The sequence below is a fragment of the Balaenoptera borealis genome (genome assembly GCF_965194805.1).
Source record: "Balaenoptera borealis genome assembly, chromosome: 5".
In the NCBI taxonomy this organism is placed as follows: Eukaryota; Metazoa; Chordata; class Mammalia; order Artiodactyla; family Balaenopteridae; genus Balaenoptera; species Balaenoptera borealis.
This window is the reverse complement of record NC_138862.1, coordinates 85,632,534-85,660,307: the sequence shown is the minus strand read 5'-3', so window position 1 is coordinate 85,660,307 and position 27,774 is coordinate 85,632,534. Positions and strand designations below refer to the sequence as shown.

Below are 27,774 nucleotides of genomic sequence, written 5' to 3'. Positions count from 1 at the left end.
GTTCTGAGACGAGATAAAAGGAAAAAGCTGCTATGGGAATTCTGTAAGTTTGTAACGGGAAGATCTTAGATACTACTCATTTATCCAAAGAGTGTCCATTTGATTTTAATTCCCAATGGTTTTTGCAATGTATGCATCTTTGTCTCCCTAACAACTAGATCTGAGCTTTTCACACTCTAAGTGTACAGTGTACTTTTTGATAGGTAGTTGATAGATCTATTCATTCATTTACTCATTCAATTACTATTATTGAAAAATAGTTGGCTACATTCACTTTTTAAAGGTATACTTTTTTCCTCTAAAAAGAGTACATTTTGATCCATCTTTTTATCTTTGTATACACATAGTTGTATCTGTTTTGCTTGGACTGCACTTTCCTGTAAAAATAAAAACAATAGCAACAACTAAAAACTAAAGACAACCTGTGCCTTTAGCTTTTGGATCATACTATGTTTTCCGTGAATGGAGCAGTTGGGTAAATCAGGCTTTAAGATACCAGAAACGTAAAAAGCGGAACCTTTCGATGACTTTCTTCATGCCATAATTCAAACACACACATTTTCCCAGTATAATGATTTTGGTCATGGATAATTTGTAGCCAAGGTCTCCATGCTAGAATTGGTCTCATTTCAGGATAGAAGATTTGTATGAGAACAGTAAGATGATGGTCAAAATAATCTTTTAAAAGTCCAGAGATAACCTTATCTCAAGAGAAAAATACTGTCCAGTGACCACACGTTCTAAAGTAAGGGCCTTGCTACTGATCTCACTTTTCTATCAAGGAAACCGTAAAAATATGGTAAAATAGAGGCTATTACTTGAGTTCTGGGAAAATTGAAGGTATGATATAATTTCATGGTATTTTGATAGAATTTTGTACCTAAAAGAAATCTTAATATAATTTGTATCACTGACCTGAAAGTTTAGAGGCAACATTATCAAATAGTAAGCAATGTCTGAGTAAAATTTTATTATTTATGACAAAGGCATCTCTATCTTGTCTGGACATGTTAGTCAGTTGTGCTAAAAGTACACTCCTCAGTCCTTTATAGATTGTGTTTATTTCTTCCTGTTCTTTTAGAAACTTTAAGTCTAAATAAATGTGGGGTGTTTTTTCTATTTGAGTAAAAACCGCTTTCTTTTCTTCCTCCTTCTAGATGGTTGCACAAGTTCCCTTCCAGGTTCATGAACCTATGACTGCTTAGTGAAGTTCAATATAATATAATTCCTTACGGATGCTCACATATTACTTTGAATTTCCAGAGGCATTTATGGGGAAAAGAACTGACGATATGTACTACCATGTCTTGTAGGGGGCACTTGCTCTCATATAGTCTATTTTGCTGAACACTTTAGGGCCTATAGTGTTCTATTAAAGCTGGTGATTTTGGCAGAAACAGACTCACAGACTTAGAGAACAAACTTATGATTACTGGGGGGAAGGATGGTGGGGAAGGATAATTGGGAGTTTGGGATTGACAAGTACACACTGCTGTATTTAAAATGGGTAACCAACAAGGACCTACCATATAGCATGGGGAACTCTGCTCAATACTCTGTAATAACCTAAATAGGAAAATAATTTGAAAAAGAATAGATACATGTATATGTAAAACTGAATCACTTTGCTGTACACCTGAAAATAACACAACATTGTTAATCAACTATACTCCAAAAAAAAAAAAAAAACCAACACATACACAGGAGTTCTGTCTTCACAATGTAAACACAGCCTAAAATTGCAATGAAGATATACACGTAAGAAAACAAAACAAGACAAACAAAAAAACTATACTCCAATATAAAATAAAAATTTAAAAAATAAAAGTAAAGCTGGTGATTTGGGGATAGATTGACAAACAGACCAATGGATAGGTGCATGGATGGACGGATGGATGGATGGATGGATGGATGGTCAGGGAGGTGAAAAAAAAAAAAATATATATATATATATACACAATATATAGTTTGATCTCTTCCTGATGAAGTCAAAGGCTAAAACTATTTCCCTTCCAAGGCCTTTGTATCACAGACATCATCTATCTTGCTGAATGCTTCTGCAGTAGCCTATCCAATACTCTTCTTTTATGAATGGCATACGGGGGTCCTCTGAAACTGTGCCAGAGTTTCAGCCAACTTAGATTATCACCCATGAAGATCTTTCCAGGCTTTAGTTATTTGCATGATTGCTGAATCTTACATTTCTTCTCCCTCAGAGCAGTGGTGGACTGATCAAATAATTCCTGTTCTTTTTTCTGAAATGAGTTAAATAACATTTTCCCATGTCGTGTTTTGAAAATTATATAAAGAATAAGTAGGTCTTTTAAAATAAATATTGAGGGGCTTCCCTGGTGGCGCAGTGGTTGAGAATCTGCCTGCCAACGCAGGGGACACGGGTTCAAGCCTTGGTCTAGGAAGATCCCACATGCTGCGGAGCAACTAGGCCCGTGAGCCACAACTACTGAGCCAGCGCGTCTGGAGCCTGTGCTCCGCAACAAGAGAGGCCAAGATAGTGAGAGGCCCGCGCACCGCGATGAAGAGTGGCCCCCGCTTGCCGCAACTAGAGAAAGCCCTCACACAGAAACGAAGACCCAACACAGCCAAAAAAAATTAATTAATTAATTAAAAAAAAATTCTAAAATAAATATTGATGGTTAATTTTTAAAGGAGTTTATCTTGTGTAATCCAAAAAAATGAGCAAAGGAATGGTTTATAAGAATGGATTTATTTTTCTGTATAAAAATGTCATAAGCATTCAAGTCTTCTTTTTAAATGAAAACCTAAAATCTAGAGTTAGCACTATGAAAGACGAACATTCATACATATTTTGATACATATTCCCCTGCTAGATTAGAACAAATCATTTTACCTCTACTTCTTCTCTGAAAAATGGGAATAATCTTAGCCACTTGACATTAAGATTTTTCAAAGTGGCATGAATGATCATTCTAAAGAATTTCTAGAACCAATCTGGATATGCAGGCTAATAAGCACATTGACATTACGTGGGTTGTGATTTATCTTTCTCAGAGATGGGATATCAAATAATCTTTGATAAAGAATATTTAGGATGACATTAGATACTGAAAGACAATAACAGCATAAAGACAGGGCCATTTTCACAGTAAGATAGGATTTGTATCTAAAATCAATTTCTAAGTTCTGGCCATCCACAGGAGCAATATCTCCAGTTAAAAGTCTCCATGCTGTGCTTTGTTATAGGGGAATTGTAAGATGTATGCAAAATATATTCATCCAACAATGATTTCAACAGAAAGAGAGCATCATATGAGGCTGACGTAATGAGAATAGTTTGGCCATTAAGAGATTGAGAGACCAAAACCTATCTCAATTCAAGATAGTTTATAATACCAATGTCATTCAATAAAGATCTTTCCTGAGAATACTATGGAAGTGACAAGTTAGAAAAACATTGATACTCATCCTACCCACCTAGAAATAGGTAGGTACCATGAATACAATAGCAGCAACTGGACACCCCAATTTAATAAAGTTGTGTGATGGGGATCTTTGAAGCCTTTTGGCAGTAAGAAAGTATGGACCTGACATTTGATGAACAGCTACAATAAACAGGCACTATGAAGAATATTTTGATCATAGGAATTCAGTGAATGCTTAAAATATTCCTCACAAAATAGATTTCACAGATGAGGAACTGAGTTTCAGAGAGGCTGACTTTCTTAAGCTGATAAATACCACAACGTGTAAAGGGTTTGTTCTTTTGGTTATATTTGGTGTCTTCTAGGAGCTGTAGAGGAGTACAGAGATAGATGGAACATTTTCTTTTTCATCAAATAATTTGTAAGTTGGTGAGGTGTATATACATACAAATGTAACAACACTAGGATAAAAAGAAAACAATGAGAAACACAAACCTCAGAAGAATGGTTACTCTTTTCTAAGGAAAGACAGGAATTAGGGACAGATACTTCTACTTCTTGACCAGAGTAGAGGGTACATGCATTTTTGTTTTATTATTATCATACATTATATTTATATGCATAAAACAATATAAATATAAAACAATATATATTTTTCTGTTTTGTATGTATAAAATAAGGGACTTCATGTTTTAAAAAACATGATTACAAGTAGCTAAACTATATGTGATTTACAGGTACTGTACCTACTAGTGGAAAAGTCCAAAATATAATTTACATATCAGTCAGATGCAAAGTGATTTGAAAGAAAATAATTTTTGTGTCCATATATAACAGATTGGCTCAGTGTCAGAATAAGCCATTTGATAACTGGTGAAACTAATAAGTGCTTAGAGGCAATTAAGCACTTTATCCTCAAATCACTTCAGGGGTATTATATATTTGTGACAACTCTTTGAACCAGATGATAAGAATATGAGAAAACAATGGCTAATACAGTGATATAACAACTTCCTTCTTCATAATTCAATACCAGCCATGCTATAAATCCACATGTCCCTTACAGCAAGTATCACAGGGCCTTAAACATAGTAGACACACAAATGAGGGCTTAATTTAAAATAACTAACATACACATACACATACTTAGCATGGTCTAGGTAATTTTCATACATTATTTTTTAATTTTTTTATCCTCATCCACCCTGAAAGGTTGGCAGTGTACAGAAACTGTTGCTCAGAAGATTCAGTATTTTGCCCAAGGTCACAGGGGTAGTATTATACAGTAAGACCAGTATTTGAACCCAGATCTGTTCCACCATACAATCATCTAATCACAGGTAATACTAATCCTTACAACCACCTTGTAAGACACGTTCTATTATCACCCTAAGTTTACAGATAAGGAAACTGAGGCATGAAGAGATTGTCATATGTCCACAGTCACACACTTGATTTGGACTTGGGGAGAGTTGAGTGGGAGGGAGATTGGACCAGATCTCATTTCCTCAGATCTGGGTTCGTGGCAACCACTGTATAGAAGAGAAGGAAACCATCTCATATACGAACTTCTCCAAGGCAAACCAGGACAGAAGCCTCACTGAAATACCTTACTCTCTGGATTTAAGTGGCCTGAAACTAGCAAAAATGCCCCCTGCCATTTGGCCTCTTAAGATCCACTTAAGAGTGGACACAATCTCCCAAGTAGCCCAAAAGACCAAAATCCACGGCAATATACACTTAACACTTGAGTACATTGTCCCATTAAACTGGCAAGACAACAATGCCCCAAAAGCTGTCTCTAATCCTCCTTCTCCTTCTCACAACGAGGCTTCTGACATCAAAGTTTATTGTTAAAAGCATCCTTAATAGAAATATTACTGTATATATTTTCACTAGAGAGAAGAATGTCAGGGAAATTTGTCATGATAGGTGTTTACCATGAGTGTGACATGCATTAGGTAGATCATTCTGCTCTCCTTCCATAATTTTTCTATGCAATTTATTTATGTGCATATTTAAATGGTTTGTCACTTAATTGAAATTATAGTGTGTTCAAGCCAGATTTAACACTGACTGGCAGTTGCTGTTAAGGAATACTTGGAACCTATGAACAGGTCACAATATGGTTATATTATCCCTCAGAATATTTCAGGAAATCAAATAGCTGACATTGCCAATGTAAGTACCCTGTTCATTTCAGGCAAGATTATATCATATTCACCTTTATAGTCCACAACCCTAGATCCACATATGACATAACAGTGGTACCACTAACAACTTCTCATACAAAGACTCTGCCTACAAATCCAAGGGTCTTGGAAATAACTTAAAAAAAAAAATCTGTTCAGTCATTGGAGCAATTCTTTAAAAATGTAGGTATTTGTACTGTGTACAAAAAAAAGTACTTTATTCAATTTTCTGTAGTTTTCATCCAGATATTTGTTATAGAAAAGTACAGCCTGTGACAAAGGAAACAAATCCACACTATCATAGTGAGAAGATTCTTGATAGGGCAACAGCCCAAATAGTTCAAGGAACCAACGAAAATACCAAATAGCCTCAAATTTTAGTTTTGAATTTAGAAAAGCTAAAATTTTATAATAAACAGATACTTTATCATTTTTTCCCTCCCTTTTATGTTTCCTACTTTACATATCTACTTTAGATCTCGGGCACTTAATCACTCTGTGCCATTTCTCAACTGTAAAACAGGATAATAATAATAATAATAATACCTTCTCTTTGGGTTGTTGGATGTATTAAATGAGGTAAAGCAGTTAAATGCACACATCAGATACTTGGCATGTGGTAAGTGCTATATTTTAGCTAACATATTATCTATAATTATTGTTCCATTATTATTATTCCATGATTGTTATACATCATACCTTACAGTAGCTTTTAAAAAGTAAATTAACAAAACATTTGGGGTACCTCTATAAATATAAAAAATAAATTATAAACATAATGAAATGAGAATTGGTATATGATCAAAGATCACTTTGGTGATAATACTCATAAAAATTACAAAATGGAGCCACTATTGAAATGTCCTTTATTTTTCTGCAGACTAGATTACATGACATGCTAATGTGTTCTGCAAAGAAACTTCAACTCTATATCAAATGTGCCTACAATGCAAGGTACCTCGCTATAAGAAATATCTGACAACCTTGATCTTGATCTCTTTAAGATTATATTTTCCCCTGTAGCTTTTGTTTGTCAATTAGAAATCAGGTAAATAGGTAAGTGATCAGTATATTGTAACTATTTGGGATGCAAAAGGGGAAAGGAATTAACATTTGTTGAATACCTTCTAAGTGCCAGCAAGTTTGCTATGTGTTTTACATTGGTCATTATTTCATTTAATCCCCATAACTGTCCCCTGAGACAGGTATTATCCCTATTTTAACAAATGTGGGCATTGTTTCTCAGAGACTTCTTTATTATATGATTAGTCAGTTAAGAACTGATGGATCAGAGTCTAGAACCTAGGTTTATTTGTCTCTCAGGTCTATTCTCTGTATACCATACAATGTTTACTTTGAGCAACTACATTTTTAATTGAAGTATAACTGACATATAATACCATATTAGTTTCAGGTGTGCATCATAGTGATTCAATATTTATATACATTTGAAATGATCACCACAATAAGTCTAGTAACAATCTGTCACAGTACAAGGTTATTACAATATTATTGACTATATTCCCTATGTTGTACATTACATCCCCATGACTTATTTTACAACTGGAATTCTGTATCTTTTAATCACCTTCACCTATTTTGCACCAACTCCCTCCCCTCCGGCAACCACCAGTTTGTTTTCTCTATCTATGAGTCTGTTTCTGTTTTGTTTTGTTTGTTCTTTTGTTTTTTAGATTTCATGTGTAAGTGAAATTATATGGTAATTGTCTTTCTCTGTCTGTCTTATTTCACTTAGCATAATGCCCTCAAGGTCCATCCATGTTGTTGCAAATGGCAAGATTTAGTTCTTTTTTATAGCTGATAATATTCTGGTGTGTGTGTGTGTGTGTGTGTGTATGCCACATCTTTATCCATTCATCCACTGATGGACACTTAGGTTGTTTCCATATTTTGGCTATTGTAAACAATGCTGCAATGAACACAGGAGTGCATATGTCTTTTCAAGTTTGTGTTTTATTCGGATAAACACTCAAAAGTGGAATTGCGGGATCATATTTTAAATTTTTTAATTTTTTGAAAAACCTCCACACTGTTTTCCACAGTGGCTGCACCAATTTACATTTCCACCAACAGTGCACAAGGGTTCCCTTTTCTCCACATCCTCACTGAGTAACTACCTTTGACTGACTACTCTTTTATAGTGCCTGATAACTTGTTTCCCAAAATTATCTGAGAATCACCCTTAGAATAGCATATCATGACCTTATGGGAAATGCTAAAAAAATTTTCTTATTTGCTGACTCTAATTAGTATATTTCTGTTTAATTTTTGGGAATCCTGGCAACAAATTTCTACAGAGAATGGGTTCCTAAGTAGCAGCTTAGAAAAATCTCCATAAACATTTCATTTGATATTCTCATCATTTACATTAGTGCAAGTGTTTTGTACACCCCAGGGATGTGAAATGTGCTATAAGAAATGCAGTGAGCAGCCAGTCAATGCCCTGCAGGGGGATTTATGAAATGAAATCCTGCAAATGTTGTTTGTTTCTTTTCAGCCCCGACTGCATGAATTATTTGAACTAAATCGGGGGATGGATGAAGGGGTGCAGGAAGCTAATACAGAGCTCTGCACCCCCACGGATGCCGAATAAATCCTTGTGGCCTGAAAGACTACTTATTACAAAAGTCTAAAACTTTTTATTTTGAGATATTGGTTTTATGTGGCTCCTGCAGTTGTTTTTTTTTTTAACAATTACCCCAATTATTATCACCATCCTTCTTAAGTGAAAGCCAGACTCGGCTCCTTAAACTGCTTTTCTCTCTCCTGCCAGGAGAGAGGCTGCATGTGAGGTCCAGGCGCTTTATTCTGACCGGATTTACCTTCCAAGACAGAAGAAAGGTTAGTCTCAGGAGGTGGAAGGAGCTAGACTGACTGGGGAAGCATCATGCTTTCACGGAAAAAGCCTGATCTTCTAAGGGCCTGAGTTTTACTCGAAGCTCTTCTGCTTTCTAATCGTGTGACTTGGGCAAGATTGCTTTACTTCTCAGGGACTCCACTTTCTCACTTCTAATATGGAGGAAATATCATGAGCATTAAATAAGATGGAGTTTTAAAGATACCTGGTACACAGTAAGCATATCACTTACTAAATACTAGCTACCTTTGTTTTCATTATTGATGAAGCAATAAAACGAAACAGTATCATATCCTGAATACATACTATTAGATATCTGGGAGATTTTACATCATTAGTTGCCACTTAAAGACCTTTTTGACCTTTTTTTTTTTTAACTGTAGTTATCATAGAACAACCCAGTAGTGTCCCCTTTTCACTTAGTGGCTGTACATATAGTTTGACTGAAAACTAACATCCTCTTCTTCAGCTGCCTTATTCTCCAGGAATCTATATAGTACATTGCCTCAGATTATCTCACTAATTACTTAAATCCTGTTGTCTAAATATGAGTTGTAAAATCATCATCTACTTCTAGATACGAAGAGTAATATAGAATGTAAATATATGGTCAAAAGAATTTATCTTCACCATAGATTTTATTCTATATGTCTAGGGATATAGCTGGACTCAAGTAGGATTATCATTATTCTCAAAAAGCCTGTACTTGACTTCCCTGGTGGTGCAGTGGTTAAGAATCCGTCTGCCAATGCAGGGGACACGGTTCGATCCCTGGTCTGGGAAGATACCATATGACGCAGAGCAACTAAGCCCGTGTGCCACAACTACTGAGCCTGCACTCTAGAGTCCGTGAGCCACAACTACTGAGCTCGCGCACCACAACTACTGAAACCCTCACACCTAGAGCCCGTGCTCTGCAGCAAGAGAAGCCACCGCAATGAGAAGCCCGCGCACTGCAACAAAGAGTAGCCCCCGCTCGCCGCAACTAGAGAAAGCCTGTGCACAGCAATGAAGACCCAATGCAGCCAAAAATAAATAAATAAATTAAAAAAAAAAAAAAAAAAAAAAAAAAAAAAAGCCTGTACTACCTGGAATTAGTGTTGAAGCTATCCATTTTCAAAAACTAGGCAAAATGAAATACTCTTTACAATTCCTCTTGGGCCATTCTATTTCATTATTTTTAATATAGTGGCAGGTGTTTTAATCTGCAAAGAGCAAAACTTATCTTAAACAGTATAATGTGTTTCTTTAGAGTTGTAGAGAATGTTTCATCCAGAGAGGCAGAATAAGGTTTTCTATTTACTTTTGTTTTAGTGAAAAAGTGTGTGTATGTGTGCATGTATGTGTATGGTGTTTACCAGACCGATTACACTTCAAGTATAAAAACTCAATATTTCTGTCAGTCATCCCAATGTTTCGTTTTAGAGAGCTCCAAACTTCTATATATTTGACTTTAACTAGATCACTGTTTTCCAAAGTGGTAAGTGAGGTATTTAGTGGTGTACAGGTAAAAATTTATTTTATTATTTATTTATTTTAGTATGCTTTCAGAAATTTAATTACAATATTAAATTGATATAAAGTTTTCTTCTTCAATAAAATTACCAACATAAAAAGAGGCAATTTAAAGTATTAAGAAAATAATATTATAGGAGTTAATGTGGAAATGTCAAAAATTACAGAGGAGTATTTGAATGACTGAAGTTCAGAAAATACTGATCTAAATAACTGATTGAAAACGTTTTGCCACAGGTTAACATGTTATTTTGTTGGATGGTTTCACACATATTTTGAGTGATAAGTACCTGATAGCTTAAAGAAACCAGGCTGTACCACTCTGCAATCAGAGAGTCTTGCCTGACTAAATCAGCAGAAGAATGCGGTATGCACTTTTCTATCACTCCTTACTATAAAATAAATCCCAGATGGAGCAAAGATCTAAGGGGAAAAAAAAAATTTCGTTTTACAGTCTTGGAGTGGGGAAGGTCTTTCAAAGCATCATATAAATTTCAGAAGACTTCAACAAAGACCCATCAATTTGACCGTTAAAACTTTTTTTAATTTCTGTATTGCAAGGTAAGTAAATGATTAAGACAAAATAGAAAAGTTATTTACAGCACATATGACAGAAAAAAGCTAGTTTTCATAACATATTAAAAGTCCTACAACATATTAAAAAAAGACCACTAAAGGATAATAGAAAAACAAAGGTCATGAATATAGGTCACAGGCTTGGAAACAAAAAAGGCTTTTAAACATACTAAAATTTGCTTAAATTTCTCATAATAAAAGAAACACGGCTTAAAACCAGACATTCCCTTTTTTACCTGCTTTGCAAAATAAAAAGTGTTTGATAGATATATGAATATATACACTGTGTATCAATGTAACCAAGGGTGTGGAAGAGGATTTACAAAAGGGAGGCGAAAAGGAAAATAAATTATCTATTGCTCTTTATAAAATTTTAGCTTTTCTAAATTCAAAAATAAAATCTGAGGCTATTTGGTGTTTTAGTTGATTCCTTGAACTTGTGCGGGCTGGATGAAAAATAGAGAAAACTGAATCAAATTACAAGTATTTTATGTACACAATAAAAATACCTAGGTTTTTAAAAAGAATTTAGATGACTGAATAAATTTTTTAAGTCGTTTCCAAGACTCTTGGATTTGTAGGCAGAGACTTCTTATGAGAAGATGAGGAAGTTAACAGTCTGTTTATGCAAGTCTGCATTAAATGCTCAATTCCAGTGCCCCATGTCAATGCAAGCACTGCTGGAGCAAGTGATCAAGGGAGAAAGTGGTAGGAAATGAATTGGGAGATAAAGCCAGAGGTCAGGTCTTTTGGGCCTTACAGGCTACGTAAAATATTTTCGACTTCATTCTAAGTGTAATATGCAATCACTGGAGGCTTTTATTTTTAAGCATGTCATTTCTAATGTGACCTGATATGAATTTATAAATTACAGAAGTCTATAATAGCCATTTTCTAACTATCTATGGTATCTTTTATTCTTTATAGCAAAGAGTATTTTGCTTTTTATAACATGTGTTATTTAATTTTTAGACTACAAAAGTAATTCATGTTTTTCTCACTGTGGAAAATTGAGAAAAATATTTAAAAAGGAAATAAATGCATTTGTTGGCATTTTATGGCCAACAGGCCTATTTTTTGTAAATCAAGTTTTATTGGAACACAGCGACCTATGGCTGCTTTCCACACCACAACAGCAGAGTCTAGTAGTTGTGACAGAAACTCTATGGTCTGCAAAGCCTAAAATGTTATCATTAGCTGACACTTTACAGAAGAAGTTTGATGACCTTTGTTCTAACCCTCTGAAATAATGTTAATTTATTAGTATATTTTCAAAGGTGTATTCTAGACATATTTTTAAAGAGTCAAGACCAGACTATACAGTTATATATTTTGCTGAGTTCATTTACCACTATACCATCAGCATTTTCACATATAATTAACATTCATTATGAAAGATAGCCAGAGGCCAACATTTTTAATGCCTGCATATATTCTACCTTATAAATATTCTATCATCTATTTAAATCATTCCTTATTTATTCCCCTATTTTTTGACATTTAGTTTTAAAAATTTTTATTCATAAATAATGCTGTGATGAATATTTTTGTTTATAATTGTTTGCATTTTTATCATTTCCTTAGGCTAGGTTCCTTAAGGTAAAATTATAGAATCAAAGGGTATCAACATTTTTAAGACTCCTGATAATATACTGAGGTTTTAAATCATTGTTCCCCAAAACTCTGGGCCTCTGCAAGGTTGTATAACAACATTTGAGTAAACTACAACAATGGAGATTGGGGCTTCCCTGGTGGTGCAGTGGTTAAGAATCCGCCTACCAATGCAGGGGACACGGGTTCGAGCCCTGGTCCAGGAAGATCCCACATGCCGCAGAGCAACTAAGCCGGTGCGCCACAACTACTGAGCCTGCGCTCTAGAGCCCGCGAGCCACAACTACTGAGCCCATGTGCCACAACTACTGAAGCCCGCACACGTAGAGCTTGTGCTCCGCGACAAAAGAAGCCACCACAATGAGAAGCCCACACACTGCAACAAAGAGTAGCCCCCGCTCGCTGCAACTAGAGAAGGCCCACGCACAGCAACAAAGACCCAATGCAGCCAAAAATAAATAAATAAAAATAAATTTATTTTTAAAAAAATGGAGATTGCTTTGGAGTGTCTTGGAGAAATTACTAATTTTTTTATATTTTAAATGTGAGTGAGGATAACTATAAACATAACTAATCTTTATTTTGGATAGAACATTGTTCTAAGTGATTTACATATATTAACTCATTTAATCCCCATAACAACCCTTTGGGATAGGGTTTTTTTTTGGGGCGGGGGATAGGTTTTATTACCCCTATTTTAGAGGTGGAACCAGGATTAAAACCTAGATAGCGTGACACCGGAGTTCTTGCATTTAACCCCTATATTAAACTGCTGCTTGAGTATTCCTGTATCTTGTTCATTTTTCTTTTCATATTCACTCCTGTCATATTCCACTACTATCAAGAATTATGTTCTGTGTCAACCTTCTAGGAAATATGTTTTGACTGTAAAGATCTGTGACTTCAAAAAAGTTGGAAACCCACTGATATCAAGGACTGCATCCTGTTGGCAATAGAATTATTATTAATTTACATTAGATATTTCTCCTTCCATTCCCTTGGGCTTTCTCAGTGTTTGTTCCCTCATTTTCTCATCTCTCAGAATTTTGTCTTGTCAACATTGATCTCTAGAGTTTAAAGTTTACATATCATGCTGTTATTGAAAAAATAGTCTGGTGTTATTCCAAATTATTATTACCACCATGAACACAGCCGCAGGCAGAAGTGGCTTCCAGAAGTTCAAGGAAAATTTTCTCTCCTATAATTTTTTTAAAAGATAAATGCAGACACAACTTCGGTTTGATGTTATAATTACTTCTTTCAGGTTTCCAGCTATTTTTAAAACAAATTTACACCATTTGTGCTTGTGTGAAACCTCAAGGATAATGTTCAAGAGATCCTCCAACTATTTTTCCAATGGGTAAGCCCTACCTCTTAATTGTTTTAATTAGCAAACCTATGAAAATTAATTAAAACTGGCATCATACTTCCAAAATTACATGCCACTGACTACTGAACATAAAAATCTTAATCAAGACATTGAAAAGTTTGACTCCAACTTGTTTTAATTGTCTAATATGCTTGCTTGAGGGGTAAAATAATGAAAACAATAAGGTGAGTAAAAAGAAGACGCCTTCTTCTTGTAGGGAGTCTACAAGACCTTTTAAATGGATGCTTCAAAAAGTAATAATGATAGGGACTTCCCTGGTGGCACAGTGGTTAAGAATCCGCCTGCCAATGCAGGGGACAGGGGTTCAAGCCCTGGTCCGGGAAGATCCCACATGCCGTGGAGCAACTAAGCCTGTGTGCCACAATTACTGAGCCTGCACTCTAGAGCCCACGAGCCACAACTACTGAGCCTGCGTGCCGCAACTACTGAAGCCCGTGTGCCTAGAGCCCATGCTCCGCGACAAGAGAAGCCACCGCAATGAGAAGGCCGTGCACCGCAATGAAGAGTAGCCCCCGCTTGACACAACTAGAGAAAGCCCGCGCTCAGCAACGAAGACCCAATGCAGCCAAAAATAAATAAATAAATAAATTTATTTAAAAAAAAAAAGTAATAATGATGATGATGTGGCCAGTTTCTTTTTCATTCTACCAAGATAAAGAGTTTTTCAGTAGAGGTGCCTATCCTGATGAGGGGGAAGCAATTCAGTCACAGCGAGTTCCTGGCAGCTTTGTATGGAGATGAAATGTGAGGGCAGCCTAGGAAGGGGCATCAACTGGGGTTCAGACAGAGCAAGGAAGGGAAAAGAAAGAGAAGCACATGGTCTGCCTGTCAGGAGAGCAAATTGCTGTTCCTACTAAGTGCCAAACCCACAGCTAACATCATACTCAACAGTGAAAAGCTGAAAGCATTCCCTCTAAGATCAGAAACAAGACAAGGATGCCCACTCTCGCCACTATTACTCAACAGTTTTGGAAGTCCTAGCCACAGCAATCAGAGAAGGAAAGGAAATAAAAGGAATCCAAATTAGAAAGGAAGAAGTAAAACTGTCACTGTTTGCAGATGACATGGTACTGTACGTAGAAAATCCTAACAATGCTACCAGAAAACTATCAGAGCTCATCAATGAATTCAGTAAAGCTGTAGGATACAAAATTAATATACAGAAATCTGTTGAGTTTCTATACACTAATAATGCACTATCAGAAAGAGAAATTAAGGAAACAATCCCATTTACCATGGCATCAAAAAGAATAAAATACCTAGGAATAAACCTACCTAAGAAGGCAAAAGACCTGTACTCCAAAAACTGTAAGATGCTGATGGAAGAAACTGAAGATGACACAAACAGATGGAAAGATATACCATGTGCTTGGACTGGAAGAATCAATATTGTTAAAATGACCATACTACCCAAAGCAATCTAAAGATTCAATGCAATCCCTATCAAGTTACCAATGGCATTTTTCACAGAACTAGCACAAAAAAATTTTTAATTTGCATGGAAACACAAAAGACCCCGAATAGACAAAACAATCTTGAGAAGGAAGAACAGAGCTGGAGGACTCATGCTCCCTGACTTCAGACTATACTACAAAGCTACAGTAATCAAAACACTATGGTACTGGCACAAAAACAGACACTAGATCAATGGAACAGAATAGAAAGCTCAGAAATAAACCCACACACTTACAGTCAATTAATCTCTGACAAAGAAGGCAAGAATACACAATGGAGAAAAGACAATCTTTTCAATAAGTAGTGCTGGAAAAACTGGACAGCTACATGTAAAAGAATTAGAACATTCTCTAACACCATTTACAAAAATAAACTCAAAATGGATTAAAGACCTAAATGTAAGACCAGATACTATAAAACTCTTAGAGGAAACCATAGGCAGAACACTCTTTGACATAAATTGCAGCAATATTTTTTTTTGGATCCATCTCCTACAGTAATGAAAACAAAAGCCGAAATAAATGAATGGGACCTAATTAAACTTAAAAACTTTTGCACAGCAAAAGAAACTATAAACAAAACAAAAAGACAATCTATGGAATGGGAGAAAATATTTGCAAATGATGCAACAGACAGGGGTTAATTTCCAAAATACACGAACAGCTCATACAGCTCAATATCAAAAAAACAAAAACAAAAACAAAAAAACAATCAAAAAATGGGCAGAAGACCTAAATAGACATTTCTCCAAAGAAGACACACAGATGGTCATCAGGCACATGAAAAGATGCTCCACATCACCAATTATTAGAGAAATGCAAATCAAAACCACAATGAGATATCACCTCACACTCGTCAGAATGGCTGTCATCAAAAAGTCTACAAATAATAAGTGCTGGAGAGGGTGTAAAGAAAAGGGAACCCTCCTACACTGTTGGTGGGAATGCAAAATTGGTGCAGCCACTACAGAAAACAGTCTGGAGGTTCCTTAAAAAATGAAAAATAGAGTTACCATATGATCCAGCAATCCCACTCCTGGGCATATATCCAGAAAAAACAAAAACTCTAATTCAAAAAGATACATGCACCCCAGTGTTCACAGCAGCACTATTTACAGTAGCCAAGACATGGAAGCAACCTGGATGTCCATCGACAAATGAATGGATAAAGAAGATCTGGGGCGTGTGTGTGTGTGTGTGTGTGTGTGTGTGTGTGTGTGTGTAAAATGGAATATTATTCAGCCATAAAAAAGAATGAAATCATGCCATTTGCAGCAACATGGATGGACTAAGTGATTATCATACTAAGTGAAGTAAGTCAGACAAAGACAAATATCATACCACTTATATGTGGAATCTAAAAAAGTGATACAAATGAACTTATATGCAAAACAGAAATAGACTCACAGACATAGAAAACAAATTTATGGTTACCAAAGGGGAAAAAGGGGGAGGGATAAATTAGGAATTGGGGATTAGCAGATACACAATACTATATATAAAATAGATAAACAGCAAGGACCTACTGTATAGCACAGGGAACTATATTTAATATCTTGTAATAACATATAATGGAAAAGAATCTAAAAAAGTAAAACATATATTTAATTCATATATATATATATATATATCTGAATCACTTTACTGTACACCTGAAACACTGTAAATCAAGTATACCTCAATTAAAAAAACAATATATGACAGATCCAATTTCTCTGCATTCAAAATAAAATAAAATAAAAATTGGTGATCTGCACAGAATAAACTAAAACTGTTCTGCAAAGAAAACAGCATTTTCTTAAGAGCTAATGCTTGCCTATGCAAATTGGATGATTCCTCAAACATATTTTCAGTAATCGCCTTTATAAAAAAATCACTACTCCTACTATTTTCCCTACTTTTATTCGAGGAGTACAAATATATCTTTCCACATTCTTCCCACCTGATTTAATGTTTCAGAGCTAAGCACTTTCTCCTGTTATGTATGTATTATGTAGTTTATTTGTAATACATCTCTCTTATTGCAGGTAAAGACATGAAAGTAGTGGAAATGGTGATATTAATACTTTGGGCCATTTGGTTTGGAAAGTTTCCTTGCCATACTAGCCTTCATACTTATTGTTCTTCAAGCATCATGAATGCATATTCTTGGATTTTTCTCTGGATTCTCCAGAAGTCTAGTAGTACATTTAGTATATTTTTCACCATTGGCGTATGTATCTGTATCATGTATGCTGTAGCAATAGACTTTAATCAGTGATACAAATGCATTTGCATTATCATATTTATAATTTTATTTTGGAGTTCTTAAAACCTCTCTACAGAACCCTGGGTTCCAGAAAACCATAGCTGTAGGAAATGGATAGTCATTAAAGGTGAGGGACATAGACAGATCTGCATTTTAGAATAACATCTCTGGTCATGAAATGGACGATGGTTAAAGAGGGAACATATTATTAGAACCCGAGAGATCTGTTAGAAGGTTACTGTGACAGACAATGGAGGGTTGAACTTCAAGATATGAATTAGAAAAGATGCAATATTTGAGAAGTAAAATTAATAAAAAATAGACAATTATTAGTTATCAGAATTGAGAAATATGAAGAGATCATTGATAGCTTCTTGCTTTGGAGACCACTGTAATTAATGGGGAGTGTGGTAAAGACAGACAGGAACCTGAAGACAGGGGAGCATGTTTACATTGATTCACAGTGAAGCAGATAAAGAATTTGATTTTAAACACTGTGAAGCTGAGGTACTAAATGTCCAGTGGACAGCTAAATACAGATCTAGAATTCAAGAGAAAGACTAGGGCTGGGTTTGAATTTGACAACCAATTTGATAAAGACATGGGAGTGATGGCCAAGGAGAAAGTGGAGACTGAATAGAGAAGAGGGCTAGGGGCAAATTCTGGGGACCGTGACCTGTTATGGAGCATGTTGGGGAAAGAGCTACTGAAAAGTCAAGTACTCTAAGTCAAGCAGGCAAGAGCTAACATTATAGAAGTATGCAAAATAGAGACACAGAAGTAAGGAGAGAGCCAGTACTAGGCCACAGAGAAATGCATTTTTTTCTCATTCCTTTTTTTCTTCTTCTAAATCCCTGTGCACCTTTACCTTCTGCCACCTCTTATCCAAAAAAGGAAAAAAAAATTAAAGCCTTAGTGAATGATTTTACTCCTGCTTCACAAAGAAGTTTGATGCGATCGGGCATGACCTATTTCATACTCTTTACCTTCACAAACCATTCTTCCACATAAATCCTTCTTTGTTTTCTTTCTCCACTCCTAAGGCAACTCTGAGTCCTTTTACTTCTTTTCTACTCCTGACTTTGTTTTTTTTTCTCATGATAGCTCCTCTTCCCCACTTCTTCAACAAATACTGTCTCCTGAAGGCTTCTTCCTTTAGTTCTTAAAATATGAATACTTCTACTCCCAATCACTGCTGCTCCCAATCACTGCCCTCCTTCCTTCTTTCTCAACCAGTCTTTTATATATATATATATATATATATATATATATATATATATATATATATATATATAAATTTATTTATTTTATTTATTTATTTTTGGCTGCGTTGGGTCTTCGTTGCTGCGCGCGGGCTTTCTCTAGTTGCGGCGAGCGGGGGTTACTCTTCGTTGTAGTGCGCGGCCTTCTCATTGAGTTGGCTTCTCTTGTGCAGAGCACGGGCTCTAGGCATGTGGGCTTCTGTAGTTGTGACACGCAGGCTCAGTCGTTGTGGCGCACGGGGTTAGTTGCTCCGCGGCATGTGGGATTTTCCCAGACCAGGGCTCAAACCTGTGACCCCTGCATTGGCAGGCAGATTCTTAACCACTGTGCCACCAGGAAAGTCCCCCAACCAGTCTTGAAAGATATTTTTTATACCTACTGCACCTCATTCTTCTCCTCCCATTCTCTTCTGAATCTCCAGAGTCTGACTTTCCCTCCACCCCAGTATTAAACTCCTCAGTCAAAAGTTATCAATGACTTCCTTCTAGCCAACTCCTTTGTCCTTTTTTAAGATCAGCCCAATCAACTGCAGGCCTCATTTGACATTGCTGATTGGTCAGCCTGTCTTCAAGTTTTTATGCCACTGTGTAGTCCATGTTCTCTTCCTGTCTCTCTGCCAGGTTTCTTTCTCCTCTGGCAGTGTTTCTTCCTCCTCCTAATTCAAACTGTGGGTATTCCCTGAGTTGCTGACCTTGTGGTTATTTTCTCACTGTACATGCTACGTTCCTTCAGACCACTCATCTACTCTGCTAGTTTACACTGCCATTTCTATTACAATGGCTCTCAAGTCTGTATCTCCTGTCCTGACAGAATGATTACCTCTGTACTCCCATCCCTCTCAAGCCATCTGTGAATTAAAAGTGAAGAGAGCATGATGAAGACAGAGGATGCAGCTGGTCCAGGACAACACTTTGAGAATCACTAGCTTAGAACAATGGTTCTTAAACTTAGCTGCACATCAGAATCACTAGGAGAGCTTTTTGAAAAATTACTGCTACTCAGAACTCACTACATAACTATTAAATCAGAATATCTGATGGTAGGCTCCCCCTGTTAATTCTAATATGAAATCATGGTTAAGATCCACTTGCTTAGAAATAAAGAGAAGTACCCCCTCCCTATCCCCGCCCTCCCCCCAAAAAATCCAGCAGCTTTGGGCAGAGTTTTTTAATCTTCAACCCCATGGTTTCCAAAAAGGTCCATAAATTCCATGAAATAATACATAAAAAGGTTGTGTGTAAGTGAGGAGGGAGCCTTCAACATACTCTCAAAAGGGTCCATGACTGTCTCCCCCAAATCAAAAATCACAAAAGAAGCTGATTCTCAGGCAGAGCTGCCTGCACAATCTCTTACATCTCACACACGCCACCACCACATGTATTTCTAAATCCCTTCTGTTCATAGGTTGAAGTTTCTATGGAAAATGCCTGTTTTACTTACATGGCTTCAAGGCCTGAAATTTTAAACCTTACATATTCACTTAGGCTGAGTATTTTTTTCAAAGTGCTTACATGAAAGAAGAATCCAACATCTATCCATCATTCACATGTTAGCAAGAATTGCTTCAACTTCAGTGTAGTTTTATACTCCCACATGTCCTAAAGTAATAGCTATTTTGACTAGGCAGAGAAAGATGTATGAAGAACTTGGAAGGTCTAAGTAGGGGTCCACAGAGAATTTTTTAAAAATTAAGACACTGATAACCTGAAACATTGAGGAAGGCCTCTGGGTCAGTAGGAAATGTGTGAAGAAAGAAAACTCAGAATACACAAAGAAAAATTTTTAGCAATGATATTCCAGACTGGTTGTGTGATGAGGAATAGGAAACTTTCCTCCTTTTTTATTTTCCTCCCCCATATTTATCCCTTACAGACTCCCAAGGTTATTAACTGAGGAATACCATCTGCACCGTCAGAGTCAGTTTTGAACAATGTAAAGTGTAGAGCCAGATAGGACCGGCTCCAGTCACAGCTGTGCTGTTACTGACCAGGTAGCCTTGAGAGATTCAGTTAACCTCTCTAAGTCCAAGCTTTCTATCTGTAAAATGGCAGTGATAATAACTACTTAATAAGGTAATCCTGAGAACTAGGTTTATGTGAAGAACTTATTACAGGGTTCAAACTAGCAAATATTCAATAAATGGCTGTGTTATCACTACTTGGCAAGGTTATGGACCAAGCAGGCAATTTGTGGACTGATCTAAAAATGCAACTATGTTTCTATGGGAAATTTCCATATTCCAAGCAATTGCCTTTGATATGGTCCTCATTACACAAACATTTAAATATTAACTTTAAAAATTCAGTTTATTTACATATATACAATGGAATATTACTCAGCCATTAAAAAGAATGAAATAATGTCATTTGCAGCAACATGGATGGACCTAGAGATTGTCATACTGAGTGAAGCAAGTCAAACAGAGAAAGAGAAATATCATATGATATCACTTTTATGCAGAATCTAAAAAAGAAAAAGATACAAATGAACTTATTTACAAAACAGAAACAAACTCAGACTCAGAGAACAAACTTATGGTTACCAGGGGGAAAGGGTGGGGGGAGGGATAGTTAGGGAGTTTGGGACTGACCAAAAAAAAAAAATTGCATATCACTATATTGTACACCTGTGACTTATATAATATTATACATCAACTATACATCAATAAAAAAGAAAGAAGAAAATTCAGTTAACTTTCTAAAGGAATTGCTGATCTTTCCAACTGCCAATCCGTTTTACTTATTCAGCTACCATCTTAATCTCACAATTAATATAAACTCCTCTCTGGATTGAGAGTTCCTTAGGACTGTGTCTTTATTGAATAATCATTTATTGAGCATCTATATACCAGTAACTGGACATAAAAATGTGCATACAATACAGTTTCTTTCCTAAATTCTACTTAGGGAAAATGACATCCAAATACAATCCAATATAATGTGTATTATAATAAACATGTGCCAAGAAGTATGGGGCATAGTAGAAGATATTCATTTTATTTGAATTGATAAGGAAATCTTAGTAAAGGGGGTGACATTCAAACTGGGCCAAATGTGCATTGAAGTCAATATTAAATGAAACACATTAGGGAATAGAAAGAAATATGTGAGCTGCCACTGCAGGAAAAGATTCGTAAGTGGGCTATGATTTATTTGAACCCTGAATTCAGAAGATAAGGATAAAAGATGGAACAGCTTGGTACGCATGTAATAGTAAGATATACTATCATTAAATAGTTAGCTTGTTGATGGGAAATAAGATTGGAGAGGTACTACCTTGGAACTAGATTTGCAGTGCCCTACTAACCAGCAAGGAAGTTCCCTGGACTTGAAAGTTCCAACAACTTCATGCAATATGCAAAAAAAAGAAGCATTGTAGATTCTAAAACCAAGGTGTGTGTAACATGGTAAAAGTAGAGCTGGAGAAAGGTTATTCCAACAGTGATGTTGTGGCTACAGATGGCAGATCAGATCATCTCGAAAGCAGTTTTGTTAACACTGGTATGACCTGCTACAGATCTAGACTAGTATGTAGGTCTTTGGAGAGCAAATGTGAAGAAATAAAAGTGACATTTCATGAATTTTATCTGGGATATTTGAATAATAATATCACTGACAAATATAGCAAAGGTAACAGGGAAGATGATAAATTGTTTTTTTAGTAAACAAAATTTATTTAGTGCTGTCAATATGCCAAGTATCACGTGACAATATCTAATGCTGTCATATATGTGTTATCTATATAATGTGTACATTATGTTTCATCCAGCAGCTATTTCCTCCTGTATATCTTATTTCTCCAAATAAATTATCCATTTCTGCTGGGCAAGATCTTATCTCATGTTTCTTACACATTGTGGAGCTTACCACTATAAAGGACATAAAGTCAGCATTTAATAAAATCTTATAGTCTGATTAAATATCTGAAGCCAGAATTATGAGAACACTAGCCCAAGTCCTAGGTGGAGTTGGCAGTGAATAAAGGAATCTACTTTCCTTTATTGCTATTTAACTTCCTAACAGTGATAGAGTGGAAGAAGATCCAAACAGTGCCAAGTCATTCTAGACAATAAAACTCTAGTTCAGTTTACCTTGTAATATTCAGTGGAACAAATTTTATGGATCTAAGACATCAAGGGAAATAGTGAGAAATCGTGTTTCCTGTCTGTTTGGGTGTGTTTTTTACTTTTAAAACGTGGTCTTAGAGAGGGGTGGGAGCAGAATAAGAGAGTAAATCAGTCCCATCTTTCATAGCAGCATATTTACTTCATCAAAAAAAAAAAATTAATTAATTGAGATAGAAAAAAAAGTTTGAATACCCTTCCTTGACAGGATTCAGGACTTTGATATGAGAATAAAATACACATTTACAGTAAGTTTAGATTTGGTGGTGGAATTTAAAGCCCTTGTCCATCAACATATCATAATGGATGAATGTGACACTTGCATAATAGCACTTGTTTGAGCACTTTTAGAAAGAGCAAGGGAGTCTTTGCAGTGTAGTAAGGGAGTTTAAAATTTTAAGGATGTTTTCTTTTCAATGAGAAATAACACCTACTCAAAATAAGTTGGAGATTTGTGTTCAGAATCTATGTTGTCAGCCTGATGTTCAGGAATGGTTACAGAAGGAAAGAGAATCTCAAGGTCACTGGGAATAGTCTTTAGAGTATTCTTATAGGGCTTATCTGTGCTCACATGCCTAATTTTTTTCCAAGTGCAAAGAATGGCCACTTGCTTGAGACAGGCCCAGTGCCATCCTTTATTCAAGTTCCTTTATACTCCTCTTTTTAAAGAAGCTGTCAAGTTCTTTTTTTGCAGCTGACAGAAAAGGCCAAATCTGCAGTACAGGAAGGGAGGCGCAAAAAGAAACTTTTTTGTGTTGATGTTTTACTAAGTGAGCTAAGGAGAATTTTAGAATCATGTAATTTACTCTGGAGGCATTTACTGTACATAGCTATAGTGATGGTAATTTCTTTCATTGTTGAAGTGAAAAGATAACCATCAATCAGTTGTCAATTGGTCAATTGCAGAAGTGATGAAAAGAAACTGGTAGGAACAATCACTTCTGTGGCTACCTAGACCATTTGGAGGCTCAAGAAAAGTATGGGAACTGGATTGCATCTTAAAAAGGGATTGGACCAGATTTTCAAAAAGGTTAATAGGCATAACTTCCTTGCAAAGAATGGCTTTGCAGTTAAACATAATCAGGAAATGCATTTTAAAAAATGAAAAAATTAAAAAGACATGGGGTTAAAAAAAGTTTAAAAAAATTTACTAGATATCAGGTAAGTATGCCCCCCGAATCTTGAAGTTCAGTGTGTTCTTAATGGAAAAAATAAATATAGTATACTAATAACCCAACACATGTATTTTAGAACAAATTAATGAAAATTACTTTGTACTCAGTCCTTAGTCTCAATATTGGGCACTTTGAAATAAATAACTCTCCAGGTATTTTTCATAAGAAATTGAAAGTCCAAGTTAATTTTGAACACTGTTATTAAGCAAATATCTACAAATATTTTAATTTTTTAAACCTATGGAAGCTCACATAAAGGTTAAGTTTAAAAATCATTAACTTGCATAAAAGGCAAATGGTACTTTGGGATATAGTGTTACAAGCAAGATTTCATTTTAATTTATCCTATTTACCTAAGAATAGCAATGTTATTGATTTATTCTGAAAGAGTTTCCCCCCACACACAGTGATTTTTTTTTTTTTTACTGTGGTAGGTAATAAAAAGGATTACAGGCCCCCAGAAGGATGAGATATCATCAGTTTGTAATCCAGCCCATGGTTTCCTAGATACCGTATTGTCTGTTCTGTTCCGCTATGTGAAAAATGTTGAATATCAACAATGGGTTTCAGTGCTGTATTGTTGAGTTTTGTATGAACTAATCTAGCTTCACTAAGGAAAAAAAAAAAAAAAAGAAAGAAAGAAAAGAAAAGAAAGAAAGAAGAAAAAAAGAGAAAAAAAAAAGAACCACAGCTTTGGACAAAAGTCTATAGCCAGTGCATTTGAAACTCCCCTTGCACAAGGGCTGACTGTAGCTGGGGAAAGACAGTTTACTCATTTGCTCTCTCCTTTCATATAGTCAGCTGGCCCTCTTCTCAGGTGTAGATCACCAATTATCATTTCACCTGTTTTGATTCTCTGATGAGGAAAGTCCCAGGACTTATCAGCTGGGATAGGCCTCATTTACAAGACAGCTCTGTTCATTATTTGGAAGGTAAGCTATTTGTACAACTTCTCTGCTATAGTGTGCTGGCCTAGCTCTAGAACTTTTGCAGCATATCACTTATTTTTAACTTTCACTTTTTCTTCTCTTTTCTTCTTTTGGAGAAAGAAAGCCTGACAGGTTTCTCCGGAAAAGTGACCATCCATGGAATGAATGAAATGTTCTCTTTCTAATCCAGTAAGTAATTGACTTGTAACTAAAAATTGAACTGGCTGCTATGTCAACTGCAATGTAAGCTGCTGCTGGCACAGGTGTTGCTTACTCTTTAGCCTGGAAAGAAAAGGGGCTTAACCTGTGATTAAATTTCAAGTCAACTGACCTCAACATGATAGTACATAATTCTTACTTGCCTACCGAATGGCCTGAGTCTCATTTTGACCCTGATTCGGGTACCTGCGCTTTTAATGTTTGGTGTAGCTAAGGCTAGAGTTGCTCTTTTGGTTAGAAATAAAGTGGGTGGAGAACAGTTCTAAGCAAATAACAAATGATGGTCAGCCGACTAAGTCTTTAATCCAGTGCTCAATGTGTTCTATTTTTTTTAATGCATTAACTATAAGTTCATGTAAATTATTATTCAAACTTTTATTTTAAAAGGTATAGATTCATGGGCAACCATTTTATTACTAAAGACACACAGTAAATCCAAATCAGTGAATTATAAACAAGCAAAGGATGTGAGAATTATGATGCTTTCAAATGCTTAAGTTTGATTACATAACCTATCACAGGCTTTCTAAATAAGCCTTGCACTTTAATGATTTTTTTAGCCCTAGGAATTAAATAGCAGCATTGTTTTTCCTGGTTTCTGTAAATAAACAAAAGACTGTTTAACTTTAGCAAAATGACCCTATTTGAGTTTTGGAGACAAACCTGTATCCACTTCCCAAAAGCAAAATAAAAATCAATGACATCTAAAATTACCATTTACCCTTGAAGCTATTCTCCATTCATTTTATGTAAAATGGTTGCACGCTAAGAATTGGTCTGTAAGATGAGAACAGCCTGGACTGTTGTTTTTTCTTCCTCATTTCCTTTTTAACCTGAGAATTAGAAGAAAGTGCTGATGATGCTTGCTTAACCCTGCTTTTAGTGCCAGCCTGTGACCAGCTCTCTGTGAAACCATTTCTGACCCTCTGCTTGCAGTGGTGAGCCTGAATTTTTCCCCTTCCTTGCCCATCACTGTCAGTCAATTATAGGATTGAACTGAACCAGAAAATCTGGTACAGTCTGGTAATTAGTACAAAGGGTTTCCAGTCTAGTGTAAAGACGGGGATGCAATAGCCCCAGCAGTCACAGAAATCGTTTTGATTGGCCATAGACATTGCTTTTTAGTGCTGCTCGGTGACTTCCTAAAGATATTGCCTCCTACCCTATAGGTCTTCTCCTTCAAGTACATTATGGACCTTTTTTAAAGTCATGTGTGTGTGTGTGTGTGTGTGTGTGTGTGTGTGTGTTTCTTTTTTTAGATCCAAATTCTCCCATTTTTAGTCTGTCATTTTTGCCTATCAAACAGACACATTTTGACTTGCCCAACAAAGAACCAAGTTATCAACACTCACAGAAACTGACATTTTTAATTCAGGCTTCATTATGTCTTTGAATTATGACAGTGAAGTACAAAGACATTTTAAGAGTTTTTTCATTATTTTTTTTTAATCCAGCATTGGGATGTTTATCTTTCTTTAGTATTCATATTTCCTTTTCTACCTTTATTCTCAGTAATATATAATTAGCATTATCAAAACCATCAGCTATTATCCTTTATGACTTTTGACCTTTATTTTTTTAATATGTCTCAAGCTAGAGCACTCTCTATTTTAAAATAAGTAAAAACTCAGAGATTTTAATGAAATATTTTAGGGTTATAAAAACAATGAAATAATTAAAAACATGAATCTCTTTTAAACATCAACATTAAATTATTAGGCAAGTAACATATTATATGATAAAACTATAGTGACAAAATAAATTTCAGAAAAAAATTATTTTGTAAAGCAAACTTGCTTTTGATGGTAAGTGCAATTTTATCATCTATATTTCATCACACATATTTTTAACCACTACTATGGAGTTCTTGGCTTAATATAATAACTAGTTCTTGGCTAGTTTTGGGTAAATTATATATTTTTTGCAGAAGCAAACATCCTCTTTGATTATAGATGACAAAAACTCGTTAGTCACACATTAAATACAAAAACTCGTTAGTCACACATTAAATACAGCGAAAGTGTTTGGTAGCTTGTCAACGTAACAAATGCCTGCCTTCAAAAAATAGATATATGTATAGTTAAGGGTAAATTTAATGTCTGACACCCTGTACAAAACTGCAAAAGCAACAGTGCCCAAAATAACAGAAGCAAAAGAAAGAACAAGGTTTTTTCATTTCCAAGAATGCTATCCTTAGCACAATCTGCATCATGGTTTTCGTTGCATATGTGTTGTGAATCTTCTAAAGGACCATTTATTTACCCACGTCTTAATGTAGCTTTAAATATCTGTTTTATCCTATATACAATCTTAACAAAAGTAGTTATGTTACTACGTCTGGTACTGATTTTTACCTGTCTGACTTTGCTATTAAATTTCGAGAAGGTTAATATTGCTTTTGTAACCCCTGTCATGAGTAATGTATTTTCCCAGTAAACATGTCATAATTTTAAAGGCTGTTCAATAAGCAGTATTTCTGTTGAAATAGTTTTGCATTCATTTCTGTACTGTTTTTTAACCATAATATAGTGCATGCTTTGAAAAGTACACATATTTATGTACTTAACACTTTTTGTTTTCAGCAAAACCTTGCTCATTAAGAACTAAAAGAGTCATAGAAACTGTATAAATGGGCAGCTTCTCAGTGACAATATTTGCATTCAATTTTAATTCACCATCAAGTCTATATCTTGAAATGTATCCATAAAGTGACTGAAGAAAGAGTACATTCTGGTAATAGTTTTCTTATTTTATTTTTTAACCCAAAATATATGTTGAAATTCAAAAGGTGCTTGCCACA

The 27,774-nt window shown here is 35.5% G+C and overlaps 1 protein-coding gene and 1 long non-coding RNA gene across 7 annotated transcripts in view; one reads left to right on the top strand and one right to left on the bottom strand.

The window, feature by feature from the left end:
• The window catches only part of LOC309629813, a 167,206-nt gene that overhangs the window by 67,287 nt on the left and 72,145 nt on the right, over nucleotides 1–27,774 (bottom strand). The gene's annotated exons all lie outside the window — the stretch shown is intronic.
• LOC309629761 (uncharacterized protein) overlaps nucleotides 10,112–27,774 on the top strand; it is a 137,951-nt gene continuing 120,288 nt past the window's right edge. For 5 of the 6 annotated variants that reach the window (XR_014245208.1, XM_082394271.1, XM_082394270.1 and 2 more), the window contains exon 1: nucleotides 10,112–24,944. The gene's annotated coding sequence lies outside the window, so the exon portion shown is untranslated. The remainder of the gene's footprint in view (nucleotides 24,945–27,774) is intronic. The other variant, XR_014245207.1, reaches the window with a different exon arrangement.